The sequence below is a fragment of the Sprattus sprattus genome, assembly GCF_963457725.1.
Source record: "Sprattus sprattus genome assembly, chromosome: 16".
In the NCBI taxonomy this organism is placed as follows: Eukaryota; Metazoa; Chordata; class Actinopteri; order Clupeiformes; family Clupeidae; genus Sprattus; species Sprattus sprattus.
Genome location: NC_137914.1, coordinates 15781811 through 15794310, shown reverse-complemented (window position 1 = coordinate 15794310; position 12500 = coordinate 15781811). Strand labels below are relative to the sequence as shown.

Here is a 12500-nt window from a genome sequence, read left to right as displayed (position 1 = left end):
TGTGTGTCAGAAAGAGCTGGAGGAGGAGAGAGAGATTTAGGAGAGGACAGCGAGGATGGAAAGAAAGACAGGTATGAAGGGGGTGGGTGAAACAAAGGGGGATAGAGAGAAGGAGGTGAAGGAGAGGGAGAGAAGGAGGCAGAGAGGGAGAGAAGGAGGCAGAGAGGGAGAGAGATGGGGGCAGGGAGGAGAAACGTGCAGCCAGGACTGGGTTGTACCCAAGTGCACTTCACCGTCATGGCATAAGATGAGTCACAAGAGATGCATGTACTGTACAACGCAGCAGTTTTTTCCCCCTCTGGTTCTCTTGCCCTCTTTCTCATATCTCATCCTCTCCTCCCTTTCGTTCTCCCATGTCTCTCTGCAAGCTCACCACTTCTTCATATCTCTTCGTCACAGTTTCTTCCTTTTGTTCGCTTTTCTCTGTTGTTTCCTTCTCTGTTCTGTGCTCTCTTTCTCCTTCCCTCGCTCTCTCCTTCCCTCCCTCGCTCTCTCTGTCTTGCCATCCCTCCGTCTGTCTGTTTCTTTCTCTGCTGGTGGTGGCAGTGGAGACAGCCAGCCGACAGAGTGGGAGAGAAGTGGGACGCCACACCAAAGTGTTTTATAAATAGCCAACATGCTGTTCTCTTCAGGCCTGATCAAAAGGGAGTCTGGGAAGGCGAGTCCCCCCATCCGCCTCCCACACCCCCCACCACCCCCACACCACCCAACCCCACACACACCCCTACCCAGCCCCTTTCCTCCATCCCTTCTCCAGTCCCCTTTTCAACAGATAAATACTGGGCCTTTACGACTCTCAGTTCAAAAGTCCTCAATTATACATCTTAATCACGCTGTGTAATGGCGGAAGAGAGAGGCTGGGGAATGCAGGCTGTTTGTGCATGGTGTCCGTGTGAGTCTAAGAGGGAAAAAGGGCAGGATGGACCTGAGTGTGCTTAAAGGCAATATAAAATGAAGAGGGAAAAAAGGGCGAGGGAGAATTAACATCAAAAAGGAATGATAAATTGTGAAGATCTTTCAAAGCCAAACCTGACTTTTGAAAATCACACAGCCTCACCGAGACCCAAAATCACTGCTGTGTTGTGCAATTCCATCAAATCTGCCCCCAAACCCCGCAGACCAAAGCACATTAAAAGGCTTGATTTACATGGTAAAGCTGTCAGTAGAAACGGAAAATGTATTCTCTCTGACAGATGGACCATGAAACAGGTCTCAGAGATCAAAAGGCCCCTACTCCCCTCTAAGAGTAGGAGAAGACCAAAGGCTTAAGCTTCTGGGAAGGAAGTAAGTTTCCAGGTGCATTCTGGGAAGTAAGTTTCCAGGTGCATTCGGATGAATGTAAAGTAGGAGATTCATCTGCGGAAGGCTCTGACTGACTTTCCAGCATGATCCTTGGAGAGAGCGAGTTTTATTCGAACTAAGTGAAAACTTCCGCGAGCTCACATGTATTATCCAATTAATCTCAATCAAACAAATGTTATTGATTGAGAGGTAGCCTACTCGTTACCAGCTTTGAGGTCGCAGAGGCCCGGACCTTAGCCATTTTTTTTCAGATGAAATATAAAATTTGATGCTTGAAAATTTGAAGTGAATGAAATATACACCGATTGAGAATTTCTCATCCGAGCACCTGCACGTACAACTTGCTATTTAGCGCCTGATGTGCGTGAGATGAGAGAGGATGCGGGGGTGCAGCCCCTCCCTCCCCTCCTTTGTGTCACTGGAACTTAAACTGACAGCAGGGCAATAGGCCGCAGGTGGAAGCTGGCAGCATAATGCATTCGGTAAAACAGAAGCAATGACTGACATGAGATTGTCTGTGAGAAACGGTCAAAAATAGTAGCCTGGTGCCACATCTCGAGTATACCTTCAGAATGAAACATGTTAAACATGTCAACACTGGTCATTATGAAGGGCAGGCTATGACATTCATAGTAGAAAGTCACACATCATTGGTGAAAAACATAAGCTGCATAGTATAAAGCACACATCAAGTATACAGTATGAAATATTTCAACCAAATTTGCAAATGCAGGTGGCAGCAATGCTTATTAATAAGAAAAGTACTTGGCCTAAGCTGCATAGTAATAATAAATAGCAAGTCTGTTTCTTCGGGAAGCCAAGAACTGAAGAAACTGCATGACGCATGTAGGTACGCACACACCCACACACACCCACACACACACACACACACACACACACACACAAAAACATCTTAATTGCAAGTAAAATAGCCTTTATATGTAGTTTCTAGATTTTCCTGGGTCTCACTGTCTCACTGGTTCTCAGACCCTGGTTCCAGCCCTGGACTCGACGGGCTTCTTTGCTTAGGGCCCCTCATACTCTAGGATTGCCACTATTCCTCTCCAAACAACCAAGTTCACTTTCAAAATGTCTGTCTGTCCAAATCATAAAACTTAAGAAGTCTGCATGACCACTGCTCACTAATGTTTGCAGCTGGTCAAGTTGTTGATGGAATGTACATATACAGTACATTACAATCTAGACTGCATAGTGTAGTCCCAAGTCCTTCTTAGAAACTAACTATGGTTCCAATAATACTACTCAGCATGCTGGTGCACTGGCAGTAATTACAGTGATTGATGTTCACGTCGAATATGAAAGAATGCACCACTCGCGCAGGTCCACAGCCAATCGAGGTTCGCATTTAAGTTTTGAATTACCATTTAAGGCAGTGCCTATCGCCACATTATTCATTGCTGGTGAAATAAGCTACCGTAACAGGAACCAGCAAAACTAATTACCTCATCCAAATGTGGCTAATTAGTGTCAATTATAGCCATCGCGCCTTCGTTTTTTTTTTTAAGAAATGGTGAAGCAGCTTGAAAGCTTGCTTGATTATTAGCCATTCAGGTGGTGGAGGGCTCCAGAGGCCTTCAGAGATACGCTCTGCGCTCTGCATGTGCTCTGTGCTGAGGGAGCGCTGCGGCGAGCTTAACATCTGCATCGGAAGTTCTGAAAAGAGGCGGTGATTTCAGCCGAGACACCACCGTCGTTTCGAAACTAATTGGATGCATTCATTTATTTCAGGCAGCGGCTGGGTTTGAGAAAGGAGAGGAAAGAAAGAAAGCGGGAAAAAACATGGTCTTTTTTGACAGTAGGCTTGTCTATGTGCCAACCAGGGGGCGTTGCTAGGAGTTGAAACACTCCCCCCCCCCCCCCCGGAAATAAAAAATATATATTTCTGACAGCTACAAGTTTGAGACAGTTTGAGACAGAAAAAGTAAGCCTAAAGACAGCTCATGTTGAGAATGATCCATTCAGTCCATAGCTTAAGAAAGTGTTTTTTCTGCATTATAAAGAAGCTAATTAGGCATTTCCACCCAAACTCTCTCCATGTGTGTGAGTACACTTCCACTGAAATTCACAGCAACTGGCCCATTCTTCAGTTGTGATCATTATATTACCTGCATTCTCCCACTTGGTCTTAATGTATTCTGTGGAGTGAGCTTTTTTAGTCATAAAACCTCTATATAGTCTAGATATAATGCCCCTGTTCAGAAAGGAGTATGCACCTAATAAGATTTCTGTAATCAAAGACAGCTCATGTCATGCTGGTTTTCTGTCTGACTCACATACCCATCCATTATATCATACCATAACCCTTACCCATGAAACCTCGAACATGGACATCGACATAGGTCAACCATACACTCGCATTGAACACACTTGACAGAGTTTACGTTTTAAAGAGTTCAAGATGTCTCAATGCAATCTGGTCTGTGTGCTCTACACAGGATGACAAAACAGGACGTCGTCTTCCCACAAACCACCTACTATTCCTCTGGATGGACGGGAATTCATATATGGATGTTTTTCCTGACCGTTTAAAAACTACAACAACCAGGTCCTATCAGTAATACCCTGTCAGCGTTCTTTCTTCCCATAGGGCATTCTGGGAATTTTCAACAAATCTCGACTTGGAGCGACAGCTTATCAGAAAGCGAGATGTCTCCATATAGCGCCATGCCGCGTCAGGCTTTACAGAACTTGCAGTGCCAGCCCCTATTCATCCAGAGCGCTAGCCCAGAAATGGCTAAAGCAGTTATAGGAGAGTTGAGTCCCTTTCAAGGAGTGTCTCGAAGCTCAGTCAGCAGCAGTCAGTTTGAAAGAGACAGAAAGAGAAGGGAGGCTTAATGGGAAGTAAGGGGGAAGATTTATTGCGTCTCTGTTGGTTTGATTCATAAGGGACTGATGTGACATAATGGTGTGCTCATTTGCTATTAAATGTGGTGGCTATCAGAGATGTCGGCAGGCCATCGAGGCTCCTAAAGACTGCTTGATTGGGGTACGGTGTTTGGGCTTTGCCTACCTGGAGACAGAGAAAAAAAGCTTTCCTCCAGGCATCCTGGGAATGGGAAAAAAACTAAATCACTGGTTAAGGAAGCAAGAGACTCCTTAACCTTTTTGAAATGTACTGTATAGCAAACACACAGCTTCTTATAAATGTTGCCACCATTATTACTGTGAACCACAGTATTCTTTATTTTCAGTATTCAGTTCTTATACCCCAGAGAAATCATCACTTGTTGCCTCTTGTGCTCTGGTGACCTGTAATATTTTATTGTATTTAAAGCAGTTGAACTAATCCAGGACACTTTACCTAAATTAGAGCAATTACCCAGTTTGAATTTGGAGAAAGATTGAGCTGCATAAGCCATGGATTATGTGCTAAACCCAGGTAAATAGCTTTCTGAGTGGCCCAAGCTTAACAGAATGTTAAGTCCTTTAAGCCATTCCAATGTAGTGCTTTGGTCAATGTTGTTTCTCCATTGTGTTTGTCTGTGTCGGAGGAAAAATCAGAATTAATGTCTCAAAAATGACCATCAGTGTGCATGTAGGTGAGGGTCTAGGTGTGTGTGTGTGTGCGTGTGCGTGTGCGTGTGCGTGTGCGTGTGCGTGTGCGTGTGCGTGTGCGTGTGCCTGTGCGTGTGCCTGTGCGTGTGCCTGTGCGTGCGCATGCGCCTGTGCGTGCGCATGCGCGTGTGTGTGCGTGTTCACATGCGTGCATGTGTGTCTGTGTGTGAAAAACCTGAAAGAGAAAAAGAGAAAGTGTGTGTGTGTGTGTGTGTGTATGTGTGACAAATCCCTCCCACACAGTGAGTGTATAAATCACACTCCCAATAAGGGAGACTTTGACAGCCCAATCTTTATTTATTAAAAGTAAAAGTGATCAATATTTCAACACTGAACATAGCTTCAGAGCTTTATAACTCACTAGATCTTTCTTCTTTCTTCCTCTCTTTCTTTTCCTCTCCACCCCTTCCCCCCTCCCTTTCATACTCAGCTCTCAGTCCTCTCCCCTTTGACAAAGTAATCATCGTCATTCAGCTGTAATGAGTATAAATGTGCCGTTAAGGACACTCTGACATCCTCCTATTACTGGCCATTATGGACCACAGCGAGAGGGAGAGGAGCAGGGACGCAGTCTCTCCATCAAGCCTGCCACCTGCACCTCCCTGTCCTCCTTAGATGTGGGGGGGGGGGTGGAGGAGGAGACTGAGGGGAGATTACATGAAGGAGGGGAGGGATGGGGGGTGGAGCAGAGGAGGGTTTTTGTGTGACTGTGTGTTTGTGGTTTCGGTGTGAGATGTGTGAGTGTGTGTTTGTGGTTTTTGAGGCAGTGGTTGGCTGGGAATGAGGCACAGAGTGTTTGTTTTTCTGAGAAGCCAATGGCCCCTGAAAAGTGAACAGTTGTCATTTGTGTGTTGTGGGATGCGAGGTTCAGGCAGCACAGTAGCAGGGGTTCTTCACACAAAGACGAAAAAGAGGGGAAAAAATAAAAAGGAAGGAAATTAATAATGGGAGAAAGAAAGAACAAAGAAAGACAGAAAGGAGGACATTTTATGTGCGCGCAATTCGAAACCAAGTACCTACTCCCAAAATAAACAATCTCCCCCTTAGACTAAGCCAAACAGCTCACGTCACTACCGGCAGTCAATATCAGATCGCCAGTCAAACAGCGTGGTGAGCTGTGAACCAGGCCAAGCCAGGATAAAATGAGGGTTTAGGCTGGATTTCCAATGCAGTCATCCCAACTTTGCTTAGAAAAAAAGCACACCCAACAAGTTCCCTGTGAGAGAAGAAATGACACACACTCCGCTGCAACGTGCTACAATAGAACTAGCTCAGAGCATCTCTGTTGTACAGTGTTTGCTATACCTCTGTTCAACAAGTGTGCTAATGACGGTGACATAATCCACAATTACACCTAGTAATAGCCACGGGGACCAAGGTGACGCCACTGTTAGGCTTCAAAGAGGGAGGAAAAGAGGTGTGGACATAGTCAGCGCTTTTATGCAGCAACTGACCTGTGGCAGTCTGTTTAGGCATGGACAAAAGCCTCAAACTCCCTGAAGTGCAGATCTGGCACAAGCACTCTAGCAATGGCATACACACACACACACACACACACACACAGACACACATGCACACACACACACACACACTCACTATCGACAGTCACAAACTCTCACAGTAGGGTAGAGTCGAAAGTTCTAAATGGGAAAATGTGTCCAGATCAGAGAGGTTTTCTCTCCAAAGGTTGCTGAGTTGTTGGCTGACAGAAGCTGTGTTAACTGCCATCTTTCCTCCAGCTGGTCTCCTCCAGAGAAGTCCACAAAGCTCACAGCAACATAACCCTCTTAGCGCATCCCAGAGGTGTGTGAGTGTGTTTGTGTGTGTGTGTGTGTGTGTGTGTGTGTGTGTGTGTGTGTGTGTGTGTGTGTGTGTGTGTGTGTGTGTGTGTGTGTGTGCTGTGTGAGTGTGCTGTGCAGTTGTGGTCAGATGAGTATGAGTATGCTATTCGTCACCCTTACAGTGAGCCTGGGGTAGGTATGAATGTGTGTGTGTGTGTGTGTGTGTATATATATGTGAGTGAGTGTGCGTGTGTGTGTGTGTGTGTGTGTGTGTGTGTGTGTGTGTGTGTGTGTGTCTAACAGGCTTGTTTCTTCAATTCTTCAGTCTTTGTGGTGTGTGTGAGTTTGACGATCTATTCTGTGGTAATCATCAAGTCTCCTTCACACAGCACAATCAGCGCCATCTTTCTCTCTCTTTATCCATCTCTCACCCTCTTTCTCTCCCTCCCTCCCTTTCCCCTCCCTCCCTCCCTTTCTCTCCCTCATGCACAGACCAGCTGCACAAGCCCCGGCTGAGGATGACAGACAGCTTGGTGCTGAGCTGAGTCAATATCCCTGACAATTTGCTTACCCTAAAAAAGAATAGACAGAAATACTCGCCAAATCGGATTCCTTATGTTGCATCGGCCATTGTTCTCCAGACTTTCGCCTGGAAATACAGCAGGAAGGAGCGTGCCGGAATAATCACATCCCATGGCCCCTCCCAACGTTTTTTTTTTTCTCTCTCTCTCTATCTCTCTCTCACTCTCTCTCCTCTTCTCCACCCCCTCCCCATCCTTTCTTTCTCCTTTTGCTCAGAGTGACAATGATGGCTGATGTTAATTATTCCCATGGTAACGTGTGGTTCAGCAGGGTCATCTGGCGCACAGCTGGATAAAGGAGTCGCTCAGATGGATGAGTGAGACTAGGATGCGTACACACCACCCACTGGCTGTTTCTGAACCTCCAAGGGTTCTGGTGAGCAGGAGAGTCCCATGGAAGGGTCGTTTAAACTGGCAGAAAGAAACAAGGATTGATGGAACCAATTTGTCTCTGTTGGGAGGCGCCTTGCATTTCTTTAGCGCCCCAGGTAGAGTGTTTGAAAGAGGAGGGAAAAAATTAAGAGACGAACAGTGAACGAATGGAAAACAGCTAACCAGAGGTAGATGTGGTTTGTAGGTGGGATCATTTCAAGGACTGATGTTTTTTTTGCCTGCAAAACACCAAGAGGAAAGATTCTCCAGTCACACAGATAAGATAATAAACATCTTTAAGGGTGACTTTTACCATTTCCGTCCCATCCTGACATGGATGTGTTGCCATTTAATAAATATATAGCTCTTCCCCGCAGCGTGTCTCTTGCGTCACATTTTTCACAGAACGCTCACTCCATGCCTCACTGCCCGCCAAAGCTAAAGAGCTGGAAGCCTAGAACGGAATAATTTATTCCATCCATCCGTATTAGTTTATCTAATTTTCTAATTTGGCCCTAGAATCCAAATCCAAACCTCCAATTAGAGAGGTTGCTGGGCTGGAACAGAGAGATGCACGCCCAGGCCTTCACATGATGGGAAACATTGCTTTGTGTCCCACTACTTCACTTCATTAAAAATGCACTGCCTAGCTATACAGTCCATAGACTGGCACACATGCCGACCACAGACATTGTCATAGCCATGTATGCCTGTGGCAAGCACACAGCTGCAGAGTTTTCAAATAAATCTTTTTCCTCTGATTGTTCTAACGAGGTTAAAATCTTTTTGCCTCAATTCGACAACTTAAAGGAATGAGACTTTCTGGTCTGAATATTCAGAATGGTTTAATCGATAAGTCCTATTGAACAGATAATTGCCATAAAGTGCAAAGAACAAAGAAACTTTCTCTCTGGATGCTCATAAAAGCATGGTCTTTGACCTGGAAGAGGGGAATGGGGTTTTATTTTAATTGGCTTTAATTAATTGAACTCTTACAGCTGGTTAAACAGTCCAGTAAAATAAGGGCACAGACAGAGATCAATACATTCGTCCTCTCTGCTAGAGCTCTGTAATGCTCTTTCTTTTGCCACTCTCTCTCATCCGCCTTCTCTCTCTCTCTTTCCCCTGCTTTCTCACTTTCCCTCCCTCTCTCTCTCTCTTTCTCTCTCTCTCTTTCTATCTCTCCGCGGTATGAGTTAACTGCTGTTCTGACCCTGCCAGTTTCCATGGTGATGTCACACAAGTGCTGTACAAGGTTCTTTGTCAGATTAATTTATTTGGAGAGCTGGGATATCACAAAGGAGCGCTGTCAGACTCTTTGTTGCAGTTGGATCGGGCATTATAAATTTATTTCCGTTTTATAATTTATTTATTGTTTTAGTTTATCGCGACAGACAGCATTGTGGCATAGTGTTTGCCAGTTTATTGAACAAAACATTACTTTCCTGACTGTGCATAAATCTAAAGTATGAAACGTGACTGTTTATGATATCCAAAGTACACTGAAACTATTAATATCACTGAAGATTTACTGCCCATACCGCTTAATACCTAATATTACCTCCCAAACGGGGGTCACAAACTCTTCGAGGTCCTTCCCTCCGGCAGGAGGCTGCGGTCTATCAGGACCAAAACCTCACCCCACAAAACCAGCTTCTTCCCGGCTGCAGTTAGCCTTATTAACAAGGACCAGGACCCCCACCTGACTTGGACTCTTATCCCGCCCCCACACCTCAAGTCTGTGTTGCATTAACACACATTGCACATTGCACATTGTACATTCATATTGCACTCCTGTTTTGCATTGTGCATTTTACCATCCACTTTACTTTTTTATATACCTTTTTTATATTTTTTGTATATAATATATTGTGTTTTTTTTTTGTTCTTATGTGTAGTACTTTTCTTATGTGTAGTACTTACTGTGTTTTTAAGTTTTATGTCATGTGTAGTACTTATTGTGTTTGTATGTTTTATGTTTACTGTATGCACCTATACACCAAAACAAATTCCAGGTAGGTGTAAACCTACTTGGCAATAAATAAATAAATACAATTCTGATTCTAAATTCTGATTCTGATATTCCTAATGTGCAACCATAGGCTGTAAGCGGTGGCGCTAACCTCCAATTACTTTGGGCATTTTCCGTCTCCTCCAGGATTAGTTTAAAGTAAAAGGGTGCCCAAGGACAGTTTACAAAAAACTTATTCTGCTAGGCCTTTGCCAGCAGTCACCTTGGAAACCTGAAAATATCTATTGAGAGAGTGACAGAGAGAGGGGGAAAGAGAGAGACAGAAAGGGACAGAGAGAGGGGTAGAGAAAGACTGATTATCAGATAGATGGATGGAGAGACAGGCTGATAGAAAGAGAGAGAGAGAGTGGGGTAAGAAAGGAGGAGAGTGACTTGGGGGGTAAAGGGTGGGGCAGGAGGAGAGACAGGAGAGAACAAACAATCAATGTGCTCCTGTCAGCCTCTCTGGGCTGATAAGATCACTGTGTGAGCTGCTGTGTTGAGGGGGCTAACAAATCAGCTCAGTTGAAAGACCTCCAGACAGAGGGAACGTGTGAAGGTCTATAAATGACCTGTGTGTGTGAGAGAGAGAGAGTGTGTGTGTGTGAGAGCGAAAGAGTGAGAGAGAGAGAGTGTGTGTGTGTGTGTGTGTGTGTGTGTCAAATCTTTGAACCTGTGAACCAGGTGTTTTGTCTGCTTTAGGTTCCATGTTCACTCTGTGCACTGAATAGACCACCTCCACCGTGGGAAGCTGATCCACTTGCAGCAACCCTCTGCTCACAGCTGCCCATTCTGCTCTGCACAATTTCTACTCTGCTTATGAAATCTGTGTCTGCCTATTTATCCATAACATAGAGGAATGCCATCATTGACATAGTTTTCTGCCTCATAGTTCTGCTTATCCTAATAATAGTAACCTTTTGAGCATACTGTATACCCACTTAGCTGTTCTACAACCAAACCCTTCAAATGCTGGTTCTTTCCGTTTTCATCCACCATCAATCTTGTATTAATGCATGTATCCTTGAGTGCATGTGCCCCATGTATGCTAAGATGTTTAAACCTTATGCATGCATTCATTTATTTGCTTGCTTTCTGATTCTCTGATCTTCTCCTCCCTTCCCTTCTGCACCCCGAGCAGATGGTTCCCCCCTTATGGGCTGGGTTCTTCTCAAGATGTGTTGTTGGTGCAGGGGGTTTGGGCTCTAGGCTCTGTGCAGTGCCTTGAGACAGCTTCAATAGTTGTTGGCACTATATAAATATATCTGTCATAATCAGTGGCTGTGTTTCCTTGTAATATTCTATGTGTGTGTTTGTGGGTGGGTCTTTGTGTTATGGCTGTATGGTTGTCCATGCCATGCAATCATGTAGTACTAAACCTTTAACTTCCTGGCCTTGACAGCTTTAACAGTGGCTTTAACAGTATGTGTATGTCTACGAGTGTGATTGTGTTTTGCATGTATGTGTCTGTCTGTGAGTGTGCATGGCTGACACATTGTGTTGTGAGAAGGGGAAGTGGCCATTCATGTTCAGCAGTTTGAAATCAATTCTCATTTTGTAAATGGAGTTCTGGCAGCACTTCACAGTAGCACAGTAACACAGGCACACTGATACAAAATCTAGTTAACACACACACACACACACACACACACACACACACACACACACACACACACACTCTCTCTCTCTCTCTCTCTCTCTCTCTCTCTCTCTGACACACACATTCTCATTGTTCTCATTCACCTCATGCTTTGTCATTGATGGGGAGACACACTAACTGACTATCATCAACATACTTGAACTCCTACCTCTCCAGTACACACACACACGCAAACGCACACACACACACATGCACATGCACACACATACACACACCACATGCACACCCTCACGCACACACATACACTACCCCCATCACCCAGCATCCTCTATGTCCACTGAAAGCTCTCCAAAAGGCTCTGTGCGGTGCAGCCCTGCGGCGGCACACTGGTGAGCTAATCTCCACGCCCTTGTCTCTCACAGCCACACAGACCCGATTACCAGCCGCAGAGAGGACAGCGCTCCTCTCCTGCCGGAAGAGCCGGCCGCATCCCTGCTGCTCATCTTCACAAAGTCAAATGAAAGGAAAGATGAAGAAGAGAGTGAGTAAAAGGAAACCTTTTCAAAAATGTTTTAATCATGATGGTCCGGTTGGTTGTCCACAGTCCACAGTGCCCTCCACTATACCCATGTGAAACACCTCATTCCCAGTCACGCTCATAACACCAGAACCTCTCAGACACCCTCTTCATTCATTCATTAAAAAATAACTATTGCTCAGATACATGAACCTGCTTTCGCTAATGATGTTACTCAGCAATGCTGGAGGCAGGACACAATGTTCCCGATGCTTTCAGAGAAGTTCTTGAGGTTCCTTACTCCAGCTGACAGGCAGAAACTGTGAAGAGAACTGCACTGCATGTCATGTGTTGACAGCATGACCGCTGATAAAGCAGGTAAACGTGGTAGCGTGTATAATCATTCTTATAGTAACATGCTTACTGCATTATGCGTAAACCACACCTGTGTAAAGCACTATGCTGCCAGATATTCAATTACCATTAGAGCTATGCTCACGCATGCAGCGCAGCAGGCTATACGTTTTATCACACTTGATGTGAGCTGTGTGGAGGTCTGTGGATGGTTAAACACAGGGAGCTGCATCAGCTCTGAAACAGCGCAGTATGTTTAAGGCTTGTGGCAAAAATGCGGCACAAGGGCCATGTTAAGAACGATGGAGAAGGCCGGAGGGAGAAAGAGAGAGAAAGAGAAGGAGGGGGGGGGGGGGGGGGGGTGATGAGGGTACTCAGGCAAAGGCTAATGACGCCCGCAATCAGA

At 45.2% G+C, this 12500-nt stretch overlaps 1 protein-coding gene across 1 annotated transcript in view; it reads right to left on the bottom strand.

Annotated features, from left to right (window-relative positions):
* xkr7b (XK, Kell blood group complex subunit-related family, member 7b) overlaps positions 1-12500 on the bottom strand; it is a gene marked incomplete at both ends in the record, with an annotated part of 65077 nt that overhangs the window by 12565 nt on the left and 40012 nt on the right.